The sequence below is a fragment of the Atractosteus spatula genome, chromosome 10 (assembly GCF_055471065.1).
Source record: "Atractosteus spatula isolate fAtrSpa1 chromosome 10, fAtrSpa1.hap1, whole genome shotgun sequence".
Taxonomy (NCBI): Eukaryota; Metazoa; Chordata; class Actinopteri; order Semionotiformes; family Lepisosteidae; genus Atractosteus; species Atractosteus spatula.
In genome coordinates this window covers 19,726,818-19,736,712 of record NC_142715.1, presented here as the reverse complement: position 1 = coordinate 19,736,712, position 9,895 = coordinate 19,726,818, and positions in this window count along the sequence as shown.

Here is a 9,895-nt window from a genome sequence, read left to right as displayed (position 1 = left end):
TTTGTATTCTGATAACCCTCTCGATAAGATCTGTTAGGTTTATATGCATATTCTATGTATTAATAAATGTATCCTCGTGTATTAGTACCTGTGTGTGTGCGTTGTCTGAGTTATGTCGCATGGTTGGATTCTAAAGCCATCGCAAGAATCAATTTTGTGATTTACTGCTACAATTAATAATTGTCACAGTAAATGCCCAAACCCTACAGAACTGGTGCCTTCAGAGAGCCACTACATTACATTTTGGCTATGGCTATGATTACATATTTGGCGTCCCTGAACGGCTATGAAACATTACAATGGTTAAAGCTCTTTTATACATCAAAGATAGATGTTATAGGTGTAGAAACGAGTAAATCAAGCCAATGATTTGTTTTAGAAATTTATTCTGAAAATATACAATTATTCACACCTGAAAAATATGTAGTTCAAATTATACATTATATACAATGTTGTAATAAACAAATTTAATCATCATAAAAACCACAACTAGTAAACTTCAGTTACAAATTCTAGTAACATGGCAATATACATATAGTAATGACAAACACAAACTAATTACATGAACACGCTAATATTTAACTCAAACCCACATTTCAATTCAAATATAAATTTTAATATTTACAACAATCAACATTTATACGAAAATATTATTAATGTAGCACAAACGCTACTTTCTAATAAAGACAGAAAGAAGCTGTTTGTTTTGTGTCTCATGGTGATCTTTCTCTCCATCCTAATGAAATGTTTAATATGATAATATGTTTAATATGAGAAAAAAAGGAGTCAATTTCCGCCTGGAATGATTGATGCCCCATCAAACATTTTGTAATATCCCCGGAAGTTTATACAGTAGAATCCTGGTTCGTGGCTTAAATTCAAGGTAAACAAGACTAAGGAAAAGAGTAAAAAACACTTTGTTTTGTTTGTTACACTTGTTTTACAATCGAGAGACTTTCTGTAAGTAAGAATTCCATTGTACTAGTACCGGTTACAAATGGCAATAAAGTTCAAGTTCGAGTTGGAAACTTGATGTCGAAGTGGGATTTAAATCATCCGGAACATTTCACTACATTGGGCAGTATGTGCCAAAGAGCCTACTGATATCCCTTCGATAGTTCAGTTGTTAGAGCGGAGGAGTGTAGTGGAATCAGTAGGGAATCCTTCGGCTGCTGGTTCGATTCCGGCTCGAAGAAAGGTGCTTTTTGTGTAATTTAATCAAAGAGTTAAAAAAGCGAATCTGTTTCATTCAGACATTGATCAAAAGCTCAATCAACGACGAAGTAGAGGTTCCTGTTCCGAATTCAGCCCACGTCTGATTGTCTTGTTTTGGCCAAGATCTGATCTTTGAATTAAGGGACTACACTGTCTGCTTTGTAATTCAAAAATACATACAAATGTCAGTTTTTTTGTAGATATAAAGGTGTTCTCTGTTTTCAAAGGATAGGTACTTAATTGGCATAATGATTTGGTATTGATTTTGTATCGTTGTATTATAAAGTTTGTACTTTCTGTGTTTTTATCGTATTGTGAACTTATTTTTTAAACAAATGCTTACAAAGGCAAACACGGCACACATCTGTTTATACCAGCGGTGAATTGTACATTTTTATTAAGTACAAGCTACTGTGCACTTCTGGGAGTATAACAAGTTCGATATAAAGTGGCAAAAATATAAAAGGGGAAAATACCCCACACTGCGTGTAAAGCCCTCGTTGTGAATGTTTTAGATTAAAATGGCGTACTGTGCACGAAATGTTGCAGAAACACAATCTGATATTTTGATAATTATTATTTTAATAATTTGATCAAATTGAGGCCCAGGATCCAAATCTTCAGTTCTGATTTTTTTAAGTGATATCTTTCCTTCCTGTCGTGGAAGTCACACGATGTGAGCAATTGTTTTTTTTACGTTACGACCCAAAGAGCCTCAGACGCACTGTAACCAAACCAGGATGGGTTCTGCTGGGAGCCGGACTGAGCTCATTCTCACTCCCTGTGCTGAAAACAGAATTATTTCTTCCCCGAACATCGTCTACAGATCACTTGGGCGCTTTTAACCTTCTCGCAGCTACGGGCGATATGAAGGCACCCATTATTGCTTACACTTATATAGCGCTGTTCTGGATACTCCACTCAATGCGCTTTACAGGTAATAGGGACTCCCCTCCACCACCACCATTCTCCTGAATGATCAAAGAGAGTCAGGACCTCGGTTTTACGTCTCAGCCAAAGGACGGTACCTGTTTACAGTTTCGTGTCCCCGTCATTGTACTGGGGTATTAGGACCCGCATGGACCGCAGGATGTGCGCCCAGCGACAGAAACCAGACGTGTGTCAGGCTCGGCTGGGAGCAGGACAATGATGTCATGGGGACAAAGTATAGGAAATCAAAACGGTTCTATAAAAGACCTGTGTCTGCTGTTGGTTTGCAGTCTGGACTCTAAATCCTCCGATCCGATTTTAAATCTCTCTAATACCTGAGCTGCGGCTTCTTCCGAGTATTTATTCGTGTACTTATTATGTGTAAGTGTATAGATGAAACCTTTCATATATTGTTCAGTTTAAATCAAAATGCTTTACTAATACAAGAGAGAAGTATAGTATGAAGGATGTGACAAATTTATGATTTCTTGGAACAAAACGGTTTTTATTTGCATTCGAAATGAAGCGGAATTTTAGCGCGACACACAAACCCTTTGTCTTTTTTAGAGTGATTTTTAAACAGACATAAATGTAGAAAACGTGTTTTTTTTAGCACTACAATAGCAGGGTCAGTGGCGTAATGAATAACGCGTCAGGCCTCGCGTCAGAAAATGATCGATTCGACTGCCGTCTGGCTTGTTGCGTTTATACCACTTACATTCTTTTATATAAATAAACTGCACCTGAAAGCTATAGAAAACACTTTGGGTAAGTTGTCTGCAGCCTCATGCGAATTTCGACAACTTACCCAAAACACTGTACTGTCTGGAGATCAGCTCCAGCTCTGAACTCAATTGCAATGAAAAACCATGCGTAACAAAACTGGAGAACAGCTGAACTTGTGCTCAGTTCGGTGATGAGGGTTCAGAACTGTCCTTGTTGTAATTAGCACGAACTGCACAGGCTCTGAATCAGACCATTTCAATTAGTCTGATCAGTGTAGGACACGTTAATGTAGAATTATTAATAGGTTTATTAGTTAGTTAGTTCAGGTTTACCCACCTGAACTACTGTAGAATTATTACTTGGTCTGTCTCTTGTTTGTATATAAATGAATGTCTCTGACAACTTAATGTTAGTTTTACGATGTAGGTCAGGCGTTGACATATGCACGAGTATACAAAATGTCTCACTCCTGATTCAACTCATGTTCTATAGGAGATTGGTGATTCCTCCTGTTTCTCACACAACCATATCAGAACAGAAGCCCGTGTCACCGAGCTGTGATTCAAGATCGACTGGCATCTTTATCCCTTTTTTGTTCGTGATCATTATTTTCTTTAGTTATGATCAATATTGAACTTTTTCTAAATGAAATGACAATAATCAAACATGCAGGCAGATTTTTGAAAAGTATTCGGAATTGACAGGGTGCCCCTTTGGAACAGTCGTCAGAAAATGTGAGAAAATGAAAGTTATGTAAGCTCTCACACAAAGCATTGAAGATTGGAATCTGAGTGTAAAACAGCTACCCGTCTCCCAATGATAGGCAAGGATACACACCATGACTCGAATAGACTCAGCGAACATTAACACCTATGATATTACGAGTGCTTTGCACGTGTCGAACTTCAAGAAGGAACTACTACAACAGTTGTGGACATAATTCAATACCACCGGCAAAGTCCAATGCCGGCAACGTCTGAGAAAATAATGTTCATTCATGGAATTTGGTCTTTGAATGGCTGGCGGGAAAATTCATTTATACTCCTGTTGCACCCTCAGCTGAAACATGTTAAAATAACAACGCAGATTTGTTGGAGAACCTGACAAGAATTATTGGGTTAGCACTGTATGTTATTTGGTATATTTACTTTATTTTATTTATATATTTTTAATATAAATGTTAACATGCATGCTGTATAATCTATTTTCATTTTAAAATATGTTAGCTGAGGATGCGAGGGGGGCTATTATACCTTGTGAAACATGCAAGGAACTGTAAAAAAGGCTGGTATTTGAATAAAATTTGCGATCACAAGAAAACCACAATTTATGTGGTATTATCATCAATATCCTTCAAAATCGACGTTCAAATGAAGGATTTGAAGAAACTATGAAAAAAGCAACAGTAATAGCAGAGGATTTTGATTTTTGCTCTTCAACTCAGTAGATCGCCATAGAGTTGCACCCCTACAAACAGCACAAAGGATGAATCCCACTTCCTTTGTTATTGCTATGTTTGTGCCGGTGATAGTAGCGTTTGTGCTATTGAAAGCATCTCAGAAGATGAAGGTGCAGTCACTTCCACATGTTATGATATCATTAGATCCGATGACAAGAGCTGAAGCCCCCCCAGTCCAAGCCAGCAATGTGAGGAAGATGGGTATGGAGGAAGGTAGTGTGGCCGAGAGGTCTAAGGTGCTGGATTTTAGGCTCCAGTCTCTCTGGGGGCGTGGGTTCAAATCCCACCGCTGCCCAATGTCAGTATTTTAAGACCTGCAATACGATCAGTAAAAGCGCTTTTTGTTAGGCTGCGGGAGGTGTTTAGAGATAGAATTTCTAAAAGACAGGCTGTCAGCTTAACATCAAGGCAGAAAAAATATTTTGTTTTCTCAACAGAAATTCTCTTTGGCACGTTCAGCTTCATGTAGGGAACAACATCTGCCGAGATCACTTTTGAGGCAGTGCACATGATAGTGTACCGGCAAGTACATTGAATATTGGCTGTGGTGGTGAGCTGCTTTTGTCTGTGAAACTTTTAATTAGTCACGCCGAATCGTTGGCAGGGGTAAAGCTTATTTTAAATCTTTGCTCATAGCGCTCCATCAGAAATACTTTGTTCGTGATCAAAAGAGATCAGAGGATTAACTTCATGAATTCACATAGCATACCTTACAGGAAAGATTTAAAAGGGGAATTGATTGTGCTTCCTGATGTTGTTCTTGTGGTTTCTTTGGATACAAAGGTGAATGTTCTTTGACGTTCTGCTAGAGTATCCACTGGGTGGGCTTTATCAATCAGCTCGGATAGGTCATCAGTGCTCTGTCTCCGGAAAATAATCAGCACTGTCGTTTTTTCCTGTGCTGTCTTTTAAAACATATAAGATCATGAGTTTACAGATTTCTCCAAATAACAACTATACATTTTAACCCAGCAGATAGCATTCCTTCAATCCAATAGTTTTACTCCGGGTAAAAAGCAGCGAAATATATAGAGAGATGATATTCAAATATTTCAACATTCTTATTGGATTACCTGTATGGATATATCGCTCAGAATTCCTAATATGATTTTGAGTTCAGTTTTGCTTTACTACTTTCAGAGTCTTTTATTGACCTTGCTGAAGCAGAGAAGTGACATAATCATAAATGCGACCTATCTGTGCTGCTGTTTTTGGTTAATAATGATTAAAAAAAACAGCTCCTTGGATTAAGAGCTAGAGCAACCAACACGCTCGCTGGTTGTGTTGGGTATTTTCCGTGGTGCTCTTCCTCAGCTGCAAAGTTATTTGGCAAGCAATGACCACTAACAAAGAGTCTGAATCTGTCAAGAAGACAGGCATTCTAAGATCGCACTGCCGTCTTGTGTACAGAGATCTGTTTTTTCCTTATACAGTGTTTTGGTGTTTAAGAACACATATCCTACCTTGAATGCTAGTTTCAAAAGATATGTTACCGGATCACAGATTTTCTTGAAAAGATTTGGGGATGCACTTACCAGGATTCAAACCCGGCTCAATTATTTAGAAGGCACCTATACCACCAACGCACTTCTGAGAAACACCTGCGAATTTCCACAATCCTCCCTCTCACCTACAAATTTATGAAGAGACAGACGTCCAATGAAAACAAATTTGATTCACTCAAGGCTCCGCTCTTTTGTTGTGATGTCATTTTAATTAATGTTAGCTGTGATAAGGTGTCGTTTCTGTCTCTTAAAGTTTAAGTCTGCTCCTTTCTTCCTGGTTTAGAAATAACATGTTCCATGATTGTTTACAAACACCACTATCAATTACAGCTCTAACGCCTGTGTGCGTTGACAAGGCATCTCCAAAGGACATATTAAATAACATGATACTTCCTGTTACCATTCCTGTGGTTGGAGCGTTGTTTCGCCCTTTTTCGTTCTTCTACAATATTTGCAGACAGGACTTTATCAGTCGAGCTGTACAAAACAAGTCGGTCCATGAAAATCATCAGTACTGCTGTTGTTCTATGCGTAGTTTAATCAAGGTAGTCGAGTGAGGAGGTAAAAAAGCACTCCCCATTGATAAATCAATCATCGTCGCCCGTGTGACTGGATATAAAAATAATGGATTCATTTTAACCAATCTCTGGAAGCTTCGATGCGGTTATTTTTCCTTCCTTATTTCTTCATTCCTATGAATTTACTCTGTAGTAGAGGAAACGCAAAAGTGGGAAACTGCAGGCATCCTTCGTTAGTGGTGGATTGTGTTAAGAGAGCATCAGCACATCTCAGTTCCATTAATAAGTCTGTTGGGGATATACCTCAGTGGTAGAGCGCATGCTTCGCATGTATAAGGTCCCGGCATCTCCAGGTGCTTTATATTACTGTGCTCACATTGCAATCTTCTGTTAAATGTGAACTCTTTGCTCGTGTTCATAGAGAGCCAAGTTCACACAATTAAACTCAGGTACACTCGAAGTGCTACGGTGTTGCTCTGCTGTTTTAAATGTACCTCTAAAGCATTTAGTTCTGTTAACTACCAAATGATTTGAACTAATTTTATGTCATATTCAGGAAATCCAGAGGTCTTCAGACGTGTCGTGGCTGTTGAAGAAGACACCTTTTGAATCTCACCCGGGATTTCTTGAGAGATCATTCAGCGAGCGAGTCCTCCCTCTGGACTCCACACTGAGCTGAAAACTGCACGAATTCCATTGTACAACCGAGAAAAAAACTGATGGACTAAACAATGACATTTGATGATTACAAGAAACTCAAGAAACACAACCGTCCGAACACAGGTTTGAATCCCGAACGCTTAATTTAAAAGACAAAGCGAAGGATATGACCTGTAAACTCTCTTCGTGTCTTACAGTTTATGATATTAAAAAAAATCTTACTTTCATAATAATGTCTTGCTGCTGATAGACTATTTATTGAATTTTAACAAAATCACAATTACAAACATTTTTGGTTAAACAGTTACTGACATACTTTAACGAAGAGAAACGTTAGTGCCTTCCGGTGTGTGAGCCAGTTTCTCAAAACAATATTTGTTAGTCTCTCGGGAGGCTGCGCAAGGTGTTTAGAGATAGAATTTCTAAAAGGCAGGCTCCCTGAGCTTAACATCAAGGCAGAGAAAATGTTTTTTCTCTACAGAAATGCTCTTTAAATTTCAGCATAGTTACAACTCCCTTTATAAAGGGTGTGCACACTTATAGAACCAAGGCATTGAAAGTTTTTTTAATTGTTGTTCCAAAAAATGTTCCATTTGTTTTCGTTCTTAATGTTGTTGATTAAAAGATCTTATTAAATGCGAAAAAATCTGAATGTGAAAAAAGGTCAAAATGCTATTGAAAAAATCAGTAATGTGAGGAAAGAGGAATTGTGGGAGCCCCTTACCTCCCCATGTCATGCTGTATTTCTCTCTCATTCTACTGGGAGTGGTGCCGTCGCTTCTGGATAAAGTGTCACGATCGTTACTCCTCCTCTTAAGGGCGCTCCAGCCCTTCCTCGTTCTGTCTCCACACCTGTTTCTTATTCTAGCCCCTCTTTAGTTCCACCTTTAAAGCCAGACACAGGCGATTGCTCGGGGCTTCTCATTGAATCCCGTTTCGTGAGAACCCGGGGTCCTGCTGCGTCTGGCTCCGTTATGGTTTTAGTTTCCTGTTCCTGATTCCCTGTCCCGCCGGTCCCGACCCGGTTCTGTCTGGGTTTTTAGTTATTTCGGATGGATACCCTGGTCTTGGACTTCGCCTCCCGTTTTGGATTTCCCTTTTTGGATTTATGCTTGGATTGTTTGCCCCGGACTCACTTCCCCTGGACACCAGCTCACCTTGGACACGCCCCCCTGTCTCCTGACCGACTCCTGCATGATATTTTTCCCTATTGTTTCTTCACCTTTCGGATCGTGTCGTCCGCATAGGGCCCGGAAAGAACTGTTCCTGACATAAAGTCTGTCAATAGACATTCCAGACGGGTCAGGTACTGTATGACTGCGCTTCGGCACAAGAAGAGACATGTGACTTGCGAGGATCCTGACACGTGTTGTTCACTGTCCAGAGCCCGGGTAGCTCGGTCGTTAGAGCATTGGACTTTTAATCTGAGGGTCCAGGGTTCAAGTCCCTGTTCGGGCAGTTGTGTTTTCCTTAAGTGTATTGTGAATTTCATTATAAATCGTATTCTATCTTCCACTCTTCTAGCTGTACTGTCGATATTTTAAAAGTTCATCACTTGTATTTTCTTTAGTGTTTCCTTTCACAAACCGAAAATGTTCAAGACTATTTTGTCACCGCACTCCACGTAGATAATCACAGGAAAAGAAAAGGAAATGCAGTGAGGAGCTCACACAGTGAGTACTCTTGAATACAACAAGAGGAAAGGCACACTGCACATCTGCAGAACATCATGTCCGAGTTTACAGTGACAGCAGAGATTGGAAGCGAAGTAATTTTTTATTACTCGCTTGCTGAACGATCTCTCAACAGGTGTCTAATAATCACGTTCAGAAAGGTGACGATACATTTTTATTTTAACTAAGTAGCCTTAATGGCAACACAGTGTTAGGAGTTCGGCTTTTCTTATTTCTTCTGCAGAACCAGCGGTATCGGAATATACTGATCCGCAAAATAAGCGCTTTCGGTTTCTGATCGTTTTTATTGAGTGCTGCTCTAAACTTTATATTTGCTTGTGCTGGTTTACCTCATGAAAAAAGACATTTCTCTAATTACATGATTTCATGATCAACGAGGAGAAAGAAATAAAATATATAATTAATTAATTATATGAACCACAGGCAAGATGGCTGGTGGTCTAAGGCGTTCAGGTCGCAGTTTCCTCTGGAGACGTTTGTTCAAATCATACTTCTAATGAGTACTCTTTTTCTTGGTAGAGTAGAAACAATAGAAGCCTTAAGTGGGAAAAAAATCACAACATCTCGCATTTCACGTGTTTAATGTTAATTGTCTCAGTGGTTGCCTCGGTGATTGATGGCTCTTCGCTCTTGCAGGGTGACGGCAAAGTTCTTCAGAGAGGGAGTCTCCCACGCATGGCTTTTCTTCATCAAGAGCTGAGGCAACAGAGACAGACTTCAAACTGACATGAATTACTTCATCTGCTGACAGTAAACGGAGCTCACCCTCAGCTGCGAACAAGCGCTCCTCGTTAGTACAGTTCTGAGTAACCTCGCTTGTCGCGCGAGAGACCGGGGTACGTTTCTGTGACAGGGCGCTGGTTAAATTTTTTAACAACCTGACTTCATTTAGAAAGTGTGTACTGTGTACTAAGTTTCGGACTAGTTAGTGCAGTAGAATATGGAGATCATCTCCAGCTCTGAGCTCAACTGCAACAAGCAGTCGTGCTGAACAAACTCAGAGCCCAGCTTAACGTGTGCTCAGTGCGGTGCTCAGGACTCAGGGGTATTGTTGTGGTTATAATTAGCACAAATCAGAACATTTCAATTTATCTGATCAGTAAATTAAAATGCAGGACACGTTAATATAGGATTATTACTGTGTCTCTGTCCCGTTTGTATATAACCCAATGTCCCTCACAGATTAAA